This window comes from Hylobates moloch, unplaced genomic scaffold (genome assembly GCF_009828535.3).
Source record: "Hylobates moloch isolate HMO894 unplaced genomic scaffold, HMol_V3 SCAFFOLD_1, whole genome shotgun sequence".
NCBI lineage: Eukaryota > Metazoa > Chordata > Mammalia > Primates > Hylobatidae > Hylobates > Hylobates moloch.
This window is the reverse complement of record NW_026652276.1, coordinates 180317979-180339810: the sequence shown is the minus strand read 5'-3', so window position 1 is coordinate 180339810 and position 21832 is coordinate 180317979.

The window sequence follows — 21832 nt, the reverse complement described above, 5'->3', positions numbered from 1 at the left end:
ATCAGACAAAATAGATTTTAAGACAAAAACTGTAAAAAAAAGACAAAGAAGGTCATTAAATAAAGGTCCATTCAACAAGAATATAACAATTTTAAGCATATATGCACCCAACACTGGAGCACCCAGATATAGAAAGCAAATATTAGTGTGACAGAGAGAGATAGGCTGCAATACAAAAATAGCTGGAGACTTCAACACCCTACTTTCAGCAGTGAATAGGTCATCCAAATAGAAAATCAACAAAGAAACATCAGACTTAATTTTCACTACAGAACAAATGGACCTAATAGATATTTACAAGAGAGATTAGCACATAATTGGGGTTTTATTCCTGATACAAATAAGAAAGGCAAATCTAGTGAAGAAATTTGGACCTCTCACTGCTTATAAGGAATTGAACCATGAGAAGTTGTGCTTAATTTTGTCTTCAAAATGATGGGTTTATAATTTAAATGATTATGTTAGTTTTCAGTCATAAGTCAGGCTTGAGTGAGTTTGGGACTCAGAAGCTTTTCCTGGGGCCTAACTCCTGCTGTTTAGGTTCATCTATAATGAACCAAGTGGGCTACCTCAGGAACAGATGATGGTTAAAATGTTTTCTTCTTATGCATATTGCTTACTATATTTGTCAATTTAAAAGATTAGTGTTGGGACACCTGGATTTGTGCCCTTCAGTTTATACAAACAATCAAAAAGCCAAGATAAATAACAAACAAACTCAGTTTTTCTCACACTTCTTATTTATGTGAACTGAAGAGCTGTGGAATAATGCCCTTTCACCTGTGGCAGGTGAGTGTTTTTCTTTGTTTGTCTGTTTTTAATTAGGATCTTGCTCTGTCATTCAGGCTGGAGTGTGGTTGTATTAGTGTATTTTTACACTCCTGATAAAGACATACCTGAGACTGAGCAATTTACAGAAGAAAGAGGTTTATTGGACTTACAAAATTCCACATGGCTGGGGAGGCCTCACAATCATGGCGGAAGGCAAGAGGGAGCAAGTCACATCTTATGTGATGGCAGCAGGCAAAGAGAAAGCTTATGCTGGGAAACTTGTATTTTTAAAACCATCAGATCTCATGAGACTCATTCACTATCATGAGAACAGTGCAGGAAAGACCCACTCCCATAATTCAATTACCTCCCACCAGGTTCCTCCCACCACACATGGGAGTTGTGGGAGTTACAATTCCAGATGAGATTTGGGTGGGGACACAGCCAAACTACATCATTCTGCCCCTGGCCCCTCCCAAATCTCATGTCCTCACATTTCAAAACCAATCATGTCTTCCCAACAGTTCCCCAAAGTCTTAACTCATTTCAGCATTAACTCAAAAGTCCACAGTCCAACATCTCATCTGAGACAAGGCAAGTCCCTTCCACTTATGAGCCTGTAAAATTAAAAGCAAGTTAGTTACTTACTAGATACAACAGAGGTATTGGCATTGGGTAAATACAGCCGTTCCAAATGGGAGAAATTGGCAAAAACAAAGGGGCTACAGGCCCCATGCAAGTCTGAAATTCAGTGAGGTAGTCAAATCTTAAAGCATCAAAATCATCTCCATTTAATCCTTGCAACAGTCCTCTGTGGTATAATTAGCTCTGTTTTAAAGATAAAGAAACTAAGGATCAAAAAATTACTTGTCCAATTTATAAAGCTAGTAAAAGGGAGACAGGATTCAGGTCAACTCCAGGGCTCATACTTCTTTACCACTACTCTTCCTGTTTAATGGTTTAGTCAATTATCAACATTTAATGAACACTTGTGAGGTTCAGAGACTGACGAGCATCTATTTCACCCTTGGGATATGTTATTGCCTGAAGAATGTAGTTTGATAGCGTGAAGAATGGAGTCCAGGCAACAGCATTAGATAAGACTATTTAAAGTTCAAGAAATTTGAGTATCAGATGATTACTGTTTGCAATATACTCTGAAATGGCTGAGGATTTAAATCCTGCTCTCTCTGCCAGAGCATTCTTGGATGTATTCATAACATTTGAGTGATTTGCCAAGACATGCCAAGCTTATTTAAATAACTATTCCTGTCTTTATTGATTGACAGGGTTGATGTGATTTCTTTCAGTGATTATACTTTTGGGCAAGATGGCCTCAGGCTAACTAGAAACAGTATGATTTATTTGTGAACTTTGTTCAACATTGGTATTCTTGATATATTCTTTGTAGAAAGAGAAAATGCTAACGACAAGAGTGAACAAATTAAAAACTGATTCATATGAATGTAATTAATTTAAAAATTAGAATAAAAAAGAATTAGATTGAGAACTAGTTGTCAGAACTTTTCCACAAAACCAACTGGGTGATCTGATGTCTTCTAGGACCCAGAAACATTACATATAAAATGATGAGGTTGATGATCCCAAGAAGATGTTTTCATTTCTAAAATTTAAGTACTATAAATTATAAGAGGTAATCTAGTTCAAGATCTTCCTGACAAGCGTTGGCAATAGTGGTAAAAGAATAGATAGAGTATGGGGGAGGTAAGGCGGGGAGGTGGTAGTAGTTTGTGGATGCAGACATATAATGAAAAAGTCATTTACGAAGTAGACAAGGTCATCATAATATTTTATAGTTTAGTGATGCCAATATTTGTACTATATTCTATAAATATCAGAGTATTACCTACTATTAGAAGTTTCATAAATTGCAAGAAATTGAAATGCTCGTGAGGATAAATCACTATTGATTTCTACCATGTGTAAAACATTAGCATATGAATAGTTACATAGAGTGGTGACCAATTCTTTTTTGCTTTTTAAGTATAAAACAGAGCAAACCATTCTATTTTGCAACAGGAATGGATTAATATCTATCTATCTTTCTATCTATCTATCTTCTAGACAGGCTTCAGATGCTGTAATTAATAATCTAGAATTAATAACCTATAAATCTTGCAGCACCTCCCATCCAAAGATCTTACAAAGTCTGACTTAGCAGCAATCATATCAGGAGGTGGGTGAACGTCTTCAGATGTCCTTTGCTGCTGTTTAAGTTATTTTCAACTTTATTAAATTTTTTTTTTTTTTGAGATGGAGTCTCGCTCTGTTGCCCAGGCTGGAGTACAGTGGCCTGATCTCGGTCCACTGCAACTTCTGCCTCCTGGGTTCAAGCAATTCTCCTGTCTCAGTCTCTCGAGTAGCTGGGACTACAGGTGCACACCACCACAGCTGGCTAATTTTTATATTTTTAGTAGAAATAGGGTTTCACCATATTGGTCACCCTGGTCTCGAACTCCTGACCTCAGGTGATCCACCCACCTGGGCCTCCCACAGTGCTGGGATTACAGTTGTGAACCACTAACTTTATTAAATTTTTAAACTTTGTCGTACCTAGTAGTGTTGATGTACTAATTTTAATTTTAGTTCACTTTACCTGAAGAACAAAAAGACATTGAAATAATTTCTTTCAATTTCTAATTTAAACAAATTAGAAATTAAAATAAATTATTGTAAAGCCACATTACTGCCTGGAACTGTAGACATTTATTGGTTTTCAAATGTTCTGCCTAAATTGAAACTATTACTGTTAAATAGATTCATTTGCTAGTTTTCTGCCATGGACAAGCCAATAATTTGAGATGTCTGGTGTTCTTATTTCATTTGAACCCTATCTTTAGCAGGCTCTCTTCCTTAAATCAGAAATCCCAATTCTCTTTTCTTTTCGACAAACAAGTAAAATTAATTCCAAATGGGCAGGGATAAGAAGAGACAGGTGGCATCATATAAAGAAGCAGAAACTGAATGTAATTAACTAAAGTTGTATTTCTAAACCAGCAAGTCTACTTTTAATTATCTTTCATAAATTTTCTTGCAGTATTTATTTGTTTATTCATTCAGAATATATATCATTGAACATTGCTTAAAAGCTAGGCAGTGCTAGGTAATAGGTATACCTTAGTGATGAAATAGATCGCTTCTTTCTGGAGTTTGCATACTAGAGGGAAGAACAAACATGAACAAGTAAAAAAATAGGGGTCTTTTAACTGATACATATGACATGTAAAACAACTAGCCTCTGCATTTAGCTCTTCACTTTTGCATTTCAGTGTCCCTCCTAATCATCCCCTAGGCTGCTTCATAGTCAGCAAGGGACTTGCTCCAGGTGATCCAGATAGCTTTCTGAGCTTACCCTATTGTTTAATCATCCTATGAGTAAAGAACCCCAGAAAAAGAGACATAATAGGTGTCTCTCCCTCAAAAGTCCTGGTGGCTCCAGAAAAACAAAAAAAAATAACAGAAACTCTATAGTGGCTCTTCTATTCTTGGTGAATTTATTAACTAGGATTAGACAATGCTTGATCAAGGGTGAGCTGTTGGAGGCAGGGATTTAGTGGCATTTATTCAACCAGATCTGGACAGACTAGGTGAGGTCTGTCCTCACCAAGATGGCCACCAGGAATCAGTGTTACAGCCAAGAGTTAAGCAACTGAGTCAAATTTAGGGGAGAAGATGAAGACAGTAACTGAAGTTAGCAGCTCAAGTCAGCTGAAATGGGCAGAGAAGCCAAGTTCCAATGGGTCTCAGGAGTATCTCTAAGAATTCAATCTCTGTGTCAGGATTCTTCCATTCTAGTCCACATACACACATAACACTAGACCTGTAATCAGGACTGATCAAAGTCACCTTCTGACGTGTAGACATCATTGAATAATGGAAAAAACAGCTAATTAAAAAGAGGAAAAACAAAACCTAACTCCAAATTCTGGCTCCAATATTAACGTCACAATAGAAAGGTTAATTAGTATCTCTGAAAATAAGTTCTTTTCGTCAGCAAAATGGGGATAACACCACCTCCCTGAAGAGACCTTTATTTGATGATTAAGTAAGATCTGTACAGTAAAGAGCCTCCCCAAATATACCATATACATTTAAAATTGACTATTAATGTGACATTATTTCAATTAAGAGTACTCAAATAATAATTCTTTCAGAAGACAGATTTTCTCCCCTATTTGATTTACATAATGCCTAGACACTTTTAGACTCTTGAGATTCCTATTAAAAATTCTAGTTATATCAGAGATTATTCTCAAACACTGAAAAGCCTGAGAGAGCTTAGAAGAAGAGTATGCTTGGGACTCAATGTGGGATTAATAGTAAGACTCACAGCTGTGAAAAAGATGAACTTGAAGTTCTATATGGCCCACCGGTAGGGAGTCTGATCGGTGCATTTCTGTGACCTCTGAAGACGGGAGCAATCAGGGTACTATTGTGGTGGATCAGAGGAAAGGGTGTGGTGGATCTCACAGAACAGTAACTGACCACAGGCATAGAAAGGAGACAAAGGGGCTGGGCACAGTGGCTCACACCTGTAATCCCAGCACTTTGGGAGGCCGAGGTGGGCAGATCACAAGGTCAGGAGGTCGAGACCATCCTGGCTAACACGGTGAAACCCCGTCTCTACTAAAAAAATACAAAAAATTAGCCGGGCATGGTGGCACCCACCTGTAGTCCCAGCTACTCAGGAGGCTGAGGCAGGAGAATCGCTTGAACCTGGGAGGCAGAGGTTGTAGTGAGCCGAGATCGCACCACTGCACTCCAGTCTGGGTGACAGAGCGAGACTGTGTCTTAAAAAAAAAAAAGAAAGGGGACAAAGGGCACTAGACATAAAGATACATGACCCAAGCTCTCATAATGACCTTGCCACTCTCCTGACGTGGTCCTGTGGACAAGTTTAACGAATTTTGCTTCATTTGTGAAATGACAGGCTGAGACCTGGCGGTCTCTAACATTTCTTCTAGTTATAATAGTAGATGATTCTGTAAGTTAATTATACTCTGCATTTGTATGACATTTTTCACTTTCCAAAGCATGCTGACATAAATCACTCACTGATCCTGTGAGGCAGGCATTGCATGTGTTTTTACCCCTATTTTATAAATGAGGAAGTACAGATTTAGAGGTTGTGTCCTCTACAAAATTTCATTGTTCAAACTGTGTCAAGGATCTAGATTCAGAAACATTTAGTTGATTTTTGAAAATATTTCAGAGTTGGGCGTGTTTCCCTTTAAAAGTTCTTGGCAATTACAAATTATTTTGAACTATCATGTGAGGTGGTGGCTGCTATGGAAACTGCATTAATACATGAAGCTTGCAAAGCCTGTCACCACATCAGATGTTGCTGCCCTTTGGCTATGCTAACTTACTCATCTGTTTTTTTGAAAAATATTTCTCTCTTTCTTCTTTTTCTTTTTTCCCCAAGCACATGCACATTATGTTTATAATCCAAGACATCTCATTTTGAACAGACTCATCCTTATGAAATTCATTAAATGACTCGGAACAAAAGATTCTACTGAAAATACAACCTGGGAAAATAATAAATTAAAACATATATGCATAGTGTTCATTTCGTATTTCTGTGGCTCAAATAAAATGTGAAAAGAAGCTAAAAAAGAAAAACTAAATTCATGAGGTAGGATTATGTTTATATGATAATTGCAAAGAAAAATAATACGTGAGTTCAAGTATAATAATTTTTATTCTAATAATAAAGATATTTACTATGTCAGTTTTGACCAACACTAAACATTTAACCTTTGCATTCTTTTGTGAAATATTAGCACTCACAGGCATTAATGAATCTTAAAAAAGCAGTCATTACTTTCAGATTTATCAATTATCTATTTCATATGTGTATATATAAAAATATAATATGTATATATGTGTGTATATATAAATATATGTATATATGTGTGTATATATAAATATATGTATATATGTGTGTATATATACATATATGTGTATGTGTGTGTGTATATATATATATATATATAAAATGTACATATTATCTGTAAATAGTTGCCACCTATATTCCAAAGTTTCATATTTGGAATTTTGAATACAGGGTCTCTGTGTCCCAAATGGGACTCAACTGTCTTGAAATTGCCTTTGTTCCTTCCAAAGAAATAGTGGAGATATAGATTCAATAATTATATAAACCAGAAGTACTTACTTCCTCCTGTTTTCACTATTCTTTGGCAAATACATAAAACCTAATTTTTTTGCCAGATATCTTACTTACCACCTTGTCAATGAGAGGTGACAGCGTTCTGGCAGTCCTCACAGCCCTTGCTCGCTCTCGGCACCTCCTCTGCCTGGGCTCCCACTTTGGTGGCACTTGAGGAGCCCTTCAGCCCACCGCTGCACTGTGGGAGCCGCTTTCTGGGCTGGCCAAGGCGGGAGCCGGCTCCCTCGGCTTGCGGGGAGGTGTGGAGGGAGAGGCGCCAGCGGGAACCGGGGCTGCGCGGAGGGCTTGCAGACCAGCTGGAGTTCCGGATGGGCGTGGGCTTGGCGGGCCCCGCACTCGGAGCAGCTGGCTGGCCCTGCCGGCCCCGGGCAATGAAGGGCTTGGCACCCGGGCCAGCGGCTGCAGAGGGTGTACTGGGTCCCCCAGCAGTGCCAGCCCACTGGCGCTGCGCTCGATTTCTCACCGGGCTTTAGCTGCCTTCCCACAGGGCAGGGCTTGAGACCTGCAGCCCGCCATGCCTGAGCCTCCCACCCGCTCCATGGGCTCCTGTGCAGCCCGAGCCTCCCCAACGAGCACCACCCCCTGCTCCACGGCGCCCAGTCCCATTGACCACCTAAGGGCTGAGTAGTGCGAGCGCACGGCACGGGACTGGCAGGCAGCTCCACCTGCAGCCCCGGTGCGGGATCCACTGGGTGAAGCCAGCTGGGCTCCTGAGTCTGGTGGAGATGTGGAGAACCTTTATGTCTAGCTCCGGGATTGTAGGCACTGTGTGTCTAGCTCAAGGTTTGTAAACACACCAATCAGCACCCTGTGTCTAGCTCAAGGTTTGTGAGTGCACCAATCGACACTCTGTATCTAGCTGCTCTGGTGGGGCCTTGGAGAACCTTTGTGTCCATACTCTGTATCTAACTGATCTGATGGGCACGTAGAGAACTTTTATGTCTAGCTCAGGGATGGTAAACGCACCAATCAGCACCCTGTCAGAACAGACCACTCGGCTCTACCAATCAGCAGGACGTGGGTGGGGCCAGATAAGAGAATAAAAGCAGGCTGCCCGAGCCGGCAGTGGCAACCCGCTCGGGTCGTCTTCCACACTGTGGAAGCTTTGTTCTTTCGCTCTTTGCAAGAAATTTTGCTACTGCTCACTCTTTGGGTCCACACTGCTTTTATGAGCTGTAACACTCACCGCGAAGGTCTGCAGCTTCACTCCTGAAGCCAGCGAGACCACGAGCCCACCAGGAGGAACGAACAACTCCAGACGTGCCGCATTGAGAGCTGTAACACTCACTGCGAAGGTCTGCAGCTTCACTCCTGAGCCAGCGAGACCACGAACCCACCAGAAGGAAGGAACTCCGAACACATCCGAACATCAGAAGGAACAAACTCCGGACACGCCGCCTTTAGAACTGTAACACTCACCGTGAGGGTTCGCAGCTTCATTCTTGAAGTCAGTGACACCAAGAACCCACCAATTCTGGATACATGAGGACTGTATGTTTGAAATGGCAACAGTCAATACTATATTTTTCTTGCCGCCAATTTATAGGCTGTTATGACATGCTGGTATTCCTTTATTTGAATTTATCTAATTAATCACGAGTGGGATTTTTTCCATATGCTCATTAGTTATTTATATAACTTCCATAAAATATTTATTCATAAATTTGGCCATTTTGCTTAATGATTTATATTATTTATATGTAAAAGGAAATAAACTTTTAAATAGTGTAGAAAGTATTAATGGGTTCGATATATGAAAATTTTAAATTTTTATGTAGTAGGCAAATCTATCATCTTCATGATGTGTTACAATGATCTTATGCTTAGAAAGTCTCCCAACTGCATACAGTACATATTCATATGCATTTCATAGTTTCAGTTGTTACTTTAAACTTTCCATCAAGTTTCTATATATTTTGAATGTAACACAAACTGATAATTGGGCTTTTTTCAAAATAAATAATTTTCCAAACACAACGTTAGAAATAATACATCCTTTCCTATGGATTTATGATATTTTAAATCTTATGTTAAGATTCTAAAATTGGTTCCAGAGCTATCCCTTATCTTTCCGTAGATTCTTAAGCCACCACTACATTGTGTTAATTTTATAATGTTAAAATAAATGTTGATTATCTGATAACGTAATTCACTTTTGAATATGATTTGCAATTCTCATTTGTTTAATTTTCCAGGTAAATCTAGTAAGTCCTTACTCCCAATCGAAATTCTCAATGCTCTTTCTTTTCTGTTTCATTTCATTTGATTTATTTATTCTGCCTTTGTCTTAGGCCATTCTTGTATTTTTATAAAGAAATACGTGAGACTGAGTAACTTATAAGAAAAGAGGTTTAATTGGCTCACAGTTCTGCAGGCTGTACAGGAAGCATAGAGGCATCTGCTTCTGGGGTGGCCTCAGGGAGCTTTTACTCATGGCAGAAGGCGAAGCGGGGGCAAGCACATGTAGGATGAGAACAGAGCAAAAAAGAGAAGGGGAATGTACCACACACTTTTAAGCGACCAGATCTTGTGAGAACTCACTCACTCTCACTAGGACAGTACCAAGAAGAAGGTGTTAAACTATTCATGAGAAATCTGTTCCCATGATTCAATCACCTCCTACCAGGCCTCACCTCCAACATTGGGGTGAAAACATGAGATCCGGGTGGGGACAAATATACAAACTATATCAGTCTTGTATTCAATGTTTATCTTAAGCTTCAAAGAAGTCATCGTTTTATCAAAAATATTGAGTATTGAGAGAAGAACTTACAGATTTTTTTTTTTTTTTTTTTGCACAGGGCACTGTGAATGAATAAAAATTAACTTAATCTCCTTATTTGGAAGACGCTGGGGAAGTCACTCTTGAATACAGGCAAGTTGGAAAATGGACATTGAATACAGAATTTTTTTTAAAGCAGGGTGGCGATAGTGGTAGCAATAAAGAATTGATAACTCATGCAGAGACAACGTAAGATGTTTAACTGAAAAGTTAATTTACATTAGTAAACTGCAGTAATCTTTGCTTGGAATCTGAAAAAGTAATGTAGGAACATTTCTCAAAAAGCATTCTACCCTAGAATGTTCTCTGCCAAACTACTTTCTACCCTGCCCCCACCAAATCACACTCACGATCATAGAAAAGATTTGCGCTCATTAAAGTTACTAGCAAATTCCAGCAATTACTGCACTTCATTTTCTTTTTTCTTTTTTTTTTTGAGACGGAGTCTCGCTCTGTCCAGGCTGGAGTGCAGTGGCACTATCTCGTCTCACTGCAAGCTCTGCCTTCCGGGTTCACGCCATTCTCCTGCCTCAGCCTCCAGAGTAGCTGGGACTACAGGTGCCTGCCACCACGCTCGGCTAATTTTTTGTATTTTTAGTAGTGACGGGGTTTCACTGTGTTAGCCAGGATAGTCTCGATCTCCTGACCTTGTGATCCACCCGCCTCGGCCTCCCAAAGTGCTGGGATTACAGGCGTGAGCCACCAGACCCGGCCCTTCATTTTCTTATTCACAGATTTAAACAGAGTTATAAGAATTACAAGACCAATGTAGTTATGGCTTAAGAGATTAAATGGAGAAAGGAAGTTGTCATTTCAATAAAGGACCTGTATATGAGATAGTGAAATATCACAGATAAGCTAAGATTTGAAAGCCCAGTTCCCTTATGTACTGGTGGTTTCATGATGGACAATTGCTTAATCAAGCTAATTTTGGTTTTCTCATTTGTAAAATTGATAGTAATAATGTTTTGTAAGGAATGTAAGACTAAAGGAAATAATGGAATGATTTACAAAGTAGGAATGATGCTTAAAATGTAGTAGTAATAAATGTTAATAATTATTATGTAGTATGATTACTGAGCAAGTTTTAAGAATGAAAACTCTCCCTAACACTTGGAAGTAAGCAAACTACCATTGTCCAATGTAAAAATTACAGAAGAGATCCCAGACACGAAAGGGAAGATCTAACTATAATCAGGACAGAGACACACCTAGCTGCTCCTTCTAAGAACTCTATTCATATATTTATAGACAGACCAACATTAAAACACCAAGAGTCCTGTAAAGGAGTCTTGTAAATGGTCCTCCACTATCTGGACCTTTGATTAAATTAAACTGTTTCAACAGTGGCAATGTGGCTGATTATTTTTGAAACAAAAGGCTCTGAAAATAATAGCAACCAAAGGAGTACATATGAAACATCATTAATCGCATTGAAGGGAGCCCAGGAGAATTATACGTAAGTGATAATTTTAGATGTACAGCCAAGAAGATTAAGGCTTAAAGAAAAATTAAGAAGAAAAAGTGATTCAACTGCCAACAAAAATATCTTCAGTCAATTTGAAGAAATATGTTTTCCATACTGGGAATGTCTAAAAGCTACATTATTTAAAAATTATTCAAAAAATGTGTCACAAGTTCCATAGCTCAGCATGTATTATGGACTATGAAAGAAACAAAAAGATCTGAAAGTAATAACTAATCAGATGATTAGGAGAGATAAGTGGAAAAATTGAAACATATTTTAAAACCTAAGAAAGAAGCTAACTCTGACAATCTGATTAAAACCCAGAAGAAAAACACTGCTGTGGCCATTTCTCCCTAGTGACACGGCAGAAGTAGATGGAATAATTTCTGAACAGACTGTTAGCAAAAAGGCCACTCAGAAGATACATATTGTGCTACAGAGTTTTCGGATAAGTTATCAAGACTCAGAAGGGAAATTTATAACTCTACTAAGAGAATCAGAGAATCAGAGTAAGACAACATCCTGAAAGAGATAAGAGGTGGAAAATATATGTAAGTCTATGTTCCTTAGTTCTAAATTTACTCTAGTACGTAACAATTACTGTTGAAAAGAGTACAGTACATTGAAAAATGTACATATATGGGGAACTTCATTTTCTATAGAACTGACAACTCTATTCTAAAAGATGACTAGTAATTTTAAAAAGCACTTTAAAAAATTTAAGGCGATTTTAGGTTAAAAGTAAGGAAATAATTTTCCATAAAATGTGAACAGTAAATTCCTGGACAGGACACCTCATCAGATGATCTTTCACTAGTATGTGAACTCCTTTGAGATCCAAGGGAGTTATTGAGAGTGGCTTTGTGGCATTTCCATTCAAACACATTTTATTGCAGAATAAGATGCTGAGAAGCACAGCTTAAAGAAAAAAAATAAGAAAAAAGAAAAATAGTGCATTCGTTCATTCATTTTATCACTCACTTAGTAGACACTTATTGAGTGCTACTATATGCTAGTCAGTGTGATCTAGGTGCTGGTGATAAAATAATTAATTACACTGTCAACATCCCCTCACATTTTTACATCATAACAGTCACAAAACATGTGACAGCATATAAATTAATTTATAATATTATGGAATAATAGGTGCTATGAAAATATATAGTGTTGTTACCCACAATGTCAAACAATACTCAGGAGGTACAGAGTATTTCAGAAAAAGTAGGCCCATGTAAACAATCCCCGTGAATGTTGATTTGATTCCTATGGTAACTCGGCAGCACTTCCTGAGCAGTCCGTGCTGCAGATTCTGTGGTGTTCTGCCCAGGGCTGACTTACCCATCTCCAAGCTGTTGCGGAAATAGGCTTCTGACATTTCGTAGTGTGCCTCACTCAAGGTTATGCCCTCTGCCAGCAGGCATAATGAATGGCTGATGGGGAATAAATACACAGGCTCAGTCCCTCGCCTCAATTTAAAACAACTCTAGAAGTTCATTCAGCTCTAGGGCTCCAAGTAGGATGAGCTGAGGCCTCACTTGTAACTGCAATGTGAGTCAGCTTCTCCCTCTGTCCAGTCTTGCCTCCATCTTCGCTTCCTTTAGGTATATTTCCTGAAGGCATTCTCCAATAAACCTTCTACCTGGAATTCTCTGTTTCTAGAAGATCCAGTCTAAGACACTGAGATAAACTGGAGAGATTCAAGTGCTTTCATATGGAGCCTGGGGAAAATTTGAAACAGTTTTCATATGCAAGGTAATACAGCACAAAGTTTAGAAGGAAATTTAGATACTAAATACATGTAAAATTTGCAAAAAAAGAATTGTTGAACACCTTTAATGAGAACTTTGAGCTTATATCTGTTTAAAAATTGGATTTTATGCTTGAAAGGGCTACACAGAGCTCCTTATCAAGACTTTTTAATTACATTTTCAAATGCTTAATAGTCACCATCACTAAAAATCTGCTTATACAGACATGGACAAATCATTTAAACACATTTTACAACCATTCAAAAATTTGGGACTTGTAACCGGTACAGACCTGGTGGACTGAACAAAGGGGGGCAAACACAGGAATCAAAGGCAAGAGACAAAAGAGTGTATTTGTAAGAAGGGGTCAGGGGGCACCTTGCCTCTAGTGCACAAGGGCCCTGAGCTTTACACAGCCCTCCATAGTTATTAGGCAAAAGAGATAGACGGTCGGTCGTCGGGGGGGGGGGGGGGGGGTGTGATTGTCGGGTAATTGTCAGTCTGCAGTTTGGTTCACAGCAGGTAAGACTGCATTCTTAGGACAATAGGCGCTAGATTTCTCAGTAGATAACTTCAAGGAGCCCGGTAATAGGGAGTGATGTCCCTCAGCAAACCTTTTGGTGACAGGGCAGTGTGAGTTTGCCCACATCCTGCATTCATGATAAACAGTTTGCTGTTTAATCATATAGCCTCCAGTGGACTGCTGAGTTGGTCACATCCTACTGGCCTTTGGCTCCCCTGCAGGGACTATTGAAGTTATATACATAGAAAGAATCCTACAGATCTTTCTTTCTTTAATAATCTAATGATAGCATTTCTTGTGATAATTATAATAGATTTCAAATCCATTTAAACTTTTTGAAATGAAGAATTTCAAATAGTGGTAAATCTTTCATTTGTAGAACACATAACATTGCTAGGACTATGACGCAGCTACTAGCTTGGATGACTCTAAAATGCACCTGAATTGCAAAATGGACAGAACCCTCAGATGTATGTGCAGACAGTTTTGCCCTTGACTTTGATCTGCACAACATACTCTTTGGGCACATGAAACATCCACAGTGGCTACTATATGGATGTCCTGTTGATAGAGTATTTGTTTCCTTATAGCAGAGCAGTAAGTACTGGATGTTTCTCCAGTTCACTGCTTGCAGAGACTTTGGACACACTGTCAAGTGGGACTCTAAAGTGCCACTGTCTGACGCACTGAGGAAGAAAGACTTGAGGCTCTAGAGACTATTCCAGGCCCCACCCTGAGGATTTAAGTGATTTGTATTTTGTGTCACATCTTGAACCCTTTTATGGCAGATCACCGTGTGATGCATACAAATTGGGTAGATCGGGAATACACTTCTAGGAGTGTCAACTCAAATAAACAAGAGAGAATCCCAGGGAAAGATGTAAATATTAAGCACTGTAATTCGGATAAAGGAACTGAGATTGATTGTCCTGGAAATTTGTGACATACACAAAGTCAATGGAAGCTGGAAAACAGATGAACCTGTGGTAACTTGCTGAACAGAGCTGAGAAAGAAGACTACTCAGGTAGCAGTGGAGAGATTTGAGAATCCTCTAGATTTAAAGCAGAGAACCATCAAAATAGTCGGCAATAGGCAATATCATGTGTCTGTGAGCTAGGAGACAAGGGCGAAAAGCTAAAATGGAAAACTGAGGGAAACCGTTTGCAAAGCAGTTTGATCTCTAGTTCCACTTCTCCACTATCCCACTGGTCAGAGGACAAGGGATTTATTTCCTGGAGAAAGGATGACTAAGGGTCTTTGGCATGGGGAGCAATCAACACAGATGATAGTGTTGCTATCCCACAGAAAATAGGGGATACAGTGACCAGATGTACATTGTAGGTTGGGCTGAAATCTCCAGGCTTCTTTCTCCACTGACCTCTGAGAATACTTACAGCCAAACCTTTAACCACCTGGCAGAAGACTGGCGGAGAACATTCTAGGAAATCTGACCAATTTAAGGGAAAAGAACTAAAGACACTAACCCATATGGTTCATCCACCAGCCATCTTTCTGCAGTGTTCAAAAGCCCAACACACATGCTCAATGTTTCCACTCAGATTTTAGGCTGGGTCCTTCTTTCATCTCCTTTGACTCAGTCCGGATCAGTTTTTATTCCTCTTCAGAGCAGTTCATCTGAGTGCAGAACTCTGTTCTAGAAGGACATTCTGCCAGGTCAGTTTTTAGAGTGCATAGGGTGAGACTGCTCAAGACCCTTCAATTTCTCCTTTCCACTCTCCCCAAAATTGTGGAGGGCATGGCCCTTCCAGTTCTCGAACTTGCCTGCTGAGCTTTATAATGAGTAGGTGTTGGCTATTTTGTGGGGCATTCTTCTCAGGTAAGTCAGAGGCTGTTCCCCTCTTCTTGTTTCCACGGAAACACCAGTCCCATGCCAATCTTGACATTGTTAGAATTTTGTCCCCACCTGCTTCTCTTTGGGGATTCAAGGGGCACATTGTCCCTGAATTTTGTAGTAAATCTTTCCCATAGGTTTTTGATTTGTCTGTTTTTATGTAGGAACTCAAAACAATTTAAAAAGCTATGCTGCCATTGTTGCCATGTCCCTGGAATATGCCCTGTACCATTATTATTATTATTTGTTATAGTCAGGTTTATTGAGGTATAATTTACATACAGTAAAATTCATCCTTTTAAGGTGTGCAGTGAGACGAGTTTGGGCAATTATATAACTACCACCCAATCATAATGTAAAACATTTCCATCATCCAAAAATCTTCTCTCAAGCCATTTAGTGGTCAGTCTTTTTTGCCCACCCTAAGCCCCTTGGCAACAGCTACTCTGATTTCTGTCCCTGTAGTTTTGCTTTTATCAGAATGTCATATAAATTGAAGCATACAGTACATAGCCTTTTGTGTTTGGCTTCTTTCACTTAGTATAATGCTTTTGAAATTCATCGGTTTTATTGCATGTGTTAGTAGTTCATTTCTACTTTTTGCTGAGCCGCATTCCATTGTATGGGCACCACACAATTTGTTTATTCATTCACTTGGAGATGGACATTTGGGTGGTTTCATGTTTTTGGTTGTTAGGAACAAAATTGTTAAAAACATTTACACGCTGGTCTGTCTGTGGATATATTTCTTTTGAGTAAATATTTTGGAGTAGAATTGCTAGGTTGTATGGTAAATATATATATATATATATATATATATATAATATCTTTATAGGAATCTGCCAAACTTGTTTCTTAAAGTGGTTCTACTATTTTTCATTCCTTCCATGTGCTCTCCTTTTTAACCTGATGTAGTAACTGTAGCATATGTATCACTGAAAGTAAATCTATGAAAAACAAAGTTATGAGGTTAAGGAAACAGAAATCCAATCCAGGAGAAATGTGAAGAAAATTCCAAGGATTTCAGCAAGATTATTTCCATGTGACACGTGTGCCTTTGGTCTAGGGAATGGTTAGTCTAAAAACAAAGAATAGTGGTCTCCAGAAGGGATATCTCCAAGAAAAAAAAAAAAAAAATGGTATCATGAGAGAGCCTGATGAGGTTGACTTTTTGAAAATTTGCTTATAGAGATTATTGGAAACTGGCAAGAATTTGGAGTGGATAAAAAGAAACTCAAGCAATAGAAAACAGAATCAAAGTCATTATTTACACAAGGAAAAGGAAAAACTAGGAAGGGAAATATAATCATAGTGCACTACACTTCTCAGCTTTGAAGAACAGTTTCACAGGCATAATAATGGAAACATCAAATAGTGATTTAACCCAAAATTATGAAATAATTAATTAGACATACACCCTGGGTACAAGAAAGAGGAGAAATGGAGATGTTGTTGATGTAAGAAAATTAAATCCTTGTTTGTCATAAAAGGTACTCAGTGGCTAACATGTAAAATTAATAGCAGTCTGCACACATTTCACTTGAGAGACACAAATACAAAAGAAACATTTAGAAGGTCAAATTTGATTGGCTCAGGGGAGGCAAAGTAGGAGAAGTTGGGAGTCGTAGGACAGGGAACCATCCTATATAATACTATTTGCCTTTGTGTGTATGTATCATTTTATAAAAATAAATAATTTTTAAGTAAAAATAAAAGGGTATCATGTGCAAGTTCACAGTCCTGGGACCAAATCAGTGAATACAGCATTTATGTCTAATTAGAATAATTGTCCATTCATTGAAAATTATGCATATTTTCTTTTTAGGAGACACATAATGCTGTGATCTGTATGCAAAGCTCCCTTAAGATAAAATGCATTGTATTTCCTGATCTTAGGAACACTCAGTCAGCCACAGGTGATTGGAAAAATAATGGGCAACTGACTAATTCATTGTTTGGCCAGACTAGTCATAAACTCTCCCGATAATGTGAATTGAGATAAAGACTTCGAAGTAAGTTAACAAAGAGACTGAGGCTGCTACTTTGGATCAAGCAGAGATTTATTAGGAAGAAGAGAAAGCTAGACTACAGAAAGAAGTAAAGCAGCATATACCAAAGGAAAAGACCCGAAAAGCAAAACAGAGATAAAACTAATCTCAAAATGGCTTTTGTCTCTTGTTTTCTGGAGGACTTGATGAACCCAGTTCCCATATTTGATATATATCAGATCAGGGTCCTGAAATTAATCCCAATAAACACTGTTATTCTTCACCATGCCACATTCCCCACATTTATCAACATTTAAGAGATCCCAAAGAGAATCTTTGAAAAGCAGAGAGGCAAATAGTTAGGAAACTTGCCCAACGATAAGAAAGTGACAGAGATTCCTGACCAACTTTTAAACAGGGTCCTCTGGGCCCAATGGGGCCTCTCCTTGTGTGGAATCTCCCAGAGCTCAAATTTAGCAAGAATCTCTCTAAGTAGGTTTAGTCAAAATGCCCCATCCTTGATGTCTAATTCCCCTTGATATCTGAGCAAATTCCTCATCCCCCATCATCCCGCAGGTGATATCTGATCACACTAGCCTATCTTCCACAAGAATCCTGTTAGGTCAGTATATCCAGAATGTCCTCCTGTCCCTGATGTTTTATCTTAATAATTTTCCATCCACTGAGCTCCATCCTGCTCCTTGGCTATAAACTCCCACTTTTTCTTGTATTTTAAATTGAGTCTACTTCTACACTGAGGTGTCTTTTTCCTTATTGCAATAGTGTTTGAGTAAAATCTGTTTTTTCTGCTTTAACTCAAACCAGTCTCTGGTTTTTTCTTTAACAGTTATGGTAACATGACTCAGATAGTATCAGATTCATCTTTGGACTCCCGAACTTCTCACTTGGGATCCAGATGTGCACATTTGAAGTCTTTGTTTTCACTCCTGACTGACCATCCATTGGTGAGTTTGACTTCTGAACAAGTGCTCCAGATGTCCCTTGAAGCACACAGTTAGGACAGATTTCTATTCTTAACATTGTGAGTATAGTTCAGAAGCTGGGGGTAGATTCCTTGATTTTTCTGTTTGTAAGAAGCTGTATTAGAGTCCTGGGCAAAGTGAAGTTGAGTTAGAATCCTAGACTTGTCTCTGCAAGAAACAGAAGCTGGGCTGTGTGTGGTGGTGCATGCCTGGAGCCCTAGCTATTCAGGAGGCTGAAGTGGGAGGAGGGCTTGAGCTCAGGAGTTCTGGTCTGTAGTGAGCTGTGCTTATCGGGTGCTGCGCTAAGTTTGGCATTAACATGGTGACCTCTCAGGAGCCAGGGACTACCAGGTTGCCTAAGGAGAGGTGAACTAGCCAAGTTCAGAAATGGAGCTGGTTAAAACTCCTGTGATTAATAACAGAAGCCAGATCAGAGTTCCAGTCTTCTCTATTCCTAAGTGTAGAGGTACCATTACTTAAGAACATGGGATCTTCTCAGTTGACTGGAAACTCCTTTCTAGAACCTGCTGAATTGTGCTCCACCAACTCTCTCTGCTTTCTTTCTTGTTAGCATGATTGTACAAAGGATAATATGGAGCTTCAGTGGCCTTTTTGGGAAACTTAAGTTCTCCTGACAATGGTGGCTTCTCTAAGCCCTCTATCCCTTCCATTGCATTCACAACTCCTTTATCCTTGTACCACCCTTGACCATCCCATCAGCTCCCATGAATCGTTCAATGTGTCTGCTTCAAATCTTTGCCTTCTCTATTCCCCCTGTCCACGCTGCCAGACTTTTGACTTCCCACTTCAGCCCCGCAGTCACTTGAACTTCAGTCCCTCTGCCCTCAGTGAGAACTTTGAAGGGTCTCTGGACCTCCAAAAGCAAACTTCTGAGGTTGGAAAGAGAAAGACAGAAAAAGGGCTACTAATAATTGGAAAAAGAAAATTGAGTCCGCAGCCTCCATCAGATTATATATTAGGGCAAATGAAAAATCTTAAATGTCTCCCCTACAGATATTGGTAAAAAGCATTAGGCCAAATCTTGAGTAGGTGAGGTTAAATTGTTCCATCTGCCAGAAACACACTTCAGATAAAAATACAAAGTGGAGTAAAGAGGGGCAATGTATTCATTTAAACCAGTGAGTTTTGTCTTGGTATCTTTAACTCATGGCTAAAATTTTAGAATGAAAGCTATAAGATTTTTGTTTTGTGTCTGTCTGTATGTTTATGTATGTCTAAACATATATGTTATATACACATAACATTTTCTGGATGGTATTACCAAATTAATTAATTAATTAATTAATTTTTATATTTATATTTTTTTATTTTATATTTATGTTTTTAATGGAGTCGTATTTTAACCCTTTTGAATATTATTATTATTTTTTTATTATACTTTAGGGTTTTAGGGTACATGTGCACAATGTGCAGGTTTGTTACATATGTATCCATGTGCCATGTTGATTTCCTGCACCCATTAACTTGTCATTTAGCATTAGGTGTATCTCCTAATGCTGTCCCTCCCCCCTCCCCCCACCCCACAACAGTCCCCGGAGTGTGATGTTCCCCTTCCTGTGTCCATGAGTTCTCATTGTTCAATTCCCACCTATGAGTGAGAACATGCGGTGTTTGGTTTTTTGTTCTTGCGATAGTTTACTGAGAATGATGTTTTCCAGTTTCATCCATGTCCCTACAAAGGACACGAACTCATCATTTTTTATGGCTGCATAGTATTCCATGGTGTATATGTGCCACATTTTCTTAATCCAGTCTATCGTTGTTGGACATTTGGGTTGGTTCCAAGTCTTTGCTATTGTGAATAGTGCCGCAATAAACATACGTGTGCATGTGTCTTTATAGCAGCATGATTTATAGTCCTTTGGGTATATACCCAGTAATGGGATGGCTGGGTCAAATGGTATTTCTAGTTCGAGATCCCTGAGGAATCGCCACACTGACTTCCACAATGGTTGAACTAGTTTACAGTCCCACCAACAGTGTAAAAGTGTTCCTATTTCTCCACATCCTCTCCAGCACCTGTTGTTTCCTGATTTTTTAATGATGGCCATTCTAACTGGTGTGAGATGGTATCTCACTGTGGTTTTGATTTGCATTTCTCTGATGGCCAGTGATGATGAGCATTTCTTCATGTGTTTTTTGGCTGCATAAATGTCTTCTTTTGAGAAGTGTCTGTTCATGTCCTCTGCCCACTTTTTGATGGGGTTGTTTGTTTTTTTCTTGTAAATTTGTTTGAGTTCATTGTAGATTCTGGATATTAGCCCTTTGTCAGATGAGTAGGTTGCAAAAATTTTCTCCCATTCTGTAGGTTGCCTGTTCACTCTGATGATAGTTTCTTTTGCTGTGCAGAAGCTCTTTAGTTTAATGAGATCCCATTTGTCCATTTTGGCTTTTGTTGCCATTGCTTTTGGTGTTTTAGACATGAAGTCCTTGCCCACGCCTATGTCCTGAATGGTATTGCCTAGGTTTTCTTGTAGGATTTTAATGGTTTTAGGTCTAACATATAAGTCTTTAATCCATCTTGAATTAATTTTTGTATAAGGTGTAAGGAAGGGATCCAGTTTCAGCTTTCTACATACGGCTAGCCAGTTTTCCCAGCACCATTTATTAAATAGGGAATCCTTTCCCCATTTCTTGTTTTTGTCAGGTTTGTCAAAGATCAGATAGTTGTAGCTATGCGGCATCATTTCTGAGGGCTCTGTTCTGTTCCATTGATCTATGTCTCTGTTGTGGTACCAGTACCATGCTGTTTTGGTTACTGTAGCCTTGTAGTATAGTTTAAAGTCAGGTAGCGTGATGCCTCCAGCTTTGTTCTTTTGGCTTAGGATTGACTTGGCGATGCGGGCTCTTTTTTGGTTCCATATGAACTTTAAAGTAGTTTTTTCCAATTCTGTGAAGAAAGTCATTGGTAGCTTGATGGGGATGGCATTGAATCTATAAATTACCTTGGGCAGTATAGCCATTTTCACGATATTGATTCTTCCAACCCATGAGCATGGAATGTTCTTCCATTTGTTTGTATCCTCTTTTATTTCATTGAGCAGTGGTTTGTAGTTCTCCTTGAAGAGGTCCTTCACATCCCTTGTAAGTTGGATTCCTAGGTATTTTATTCTCTTTGAAGCAATTGTGAATGGGAGTTCACTCATGATTTGGCTCTCTGTTTGTCTGTGATTGGTGTACAAGAATGCTTGTGATTTTTGTACATTGATTTTGTATCCTGAGACTTTGCTGAAGTTGCTAATCAGCTTAAGGAGATTTTGGGCTGAGACAATGGGGTTTTCTAGATATACAATCATGTCATCTGCAAACAGGGACAATTTGACTTCCTCTTTTCCTAATTGAATACCCTTTATTTCCTTCTCCTGCCTGATTGCTCTGGCCAGAACTTCCAGCACTATGTTGAATAGGAGTGGTGAGAGAGGGCATCCCTGTCTTGTGCCAGTTTTCAAAGGGAATGCTTCCAGTTTTTGCCCATTCAGTA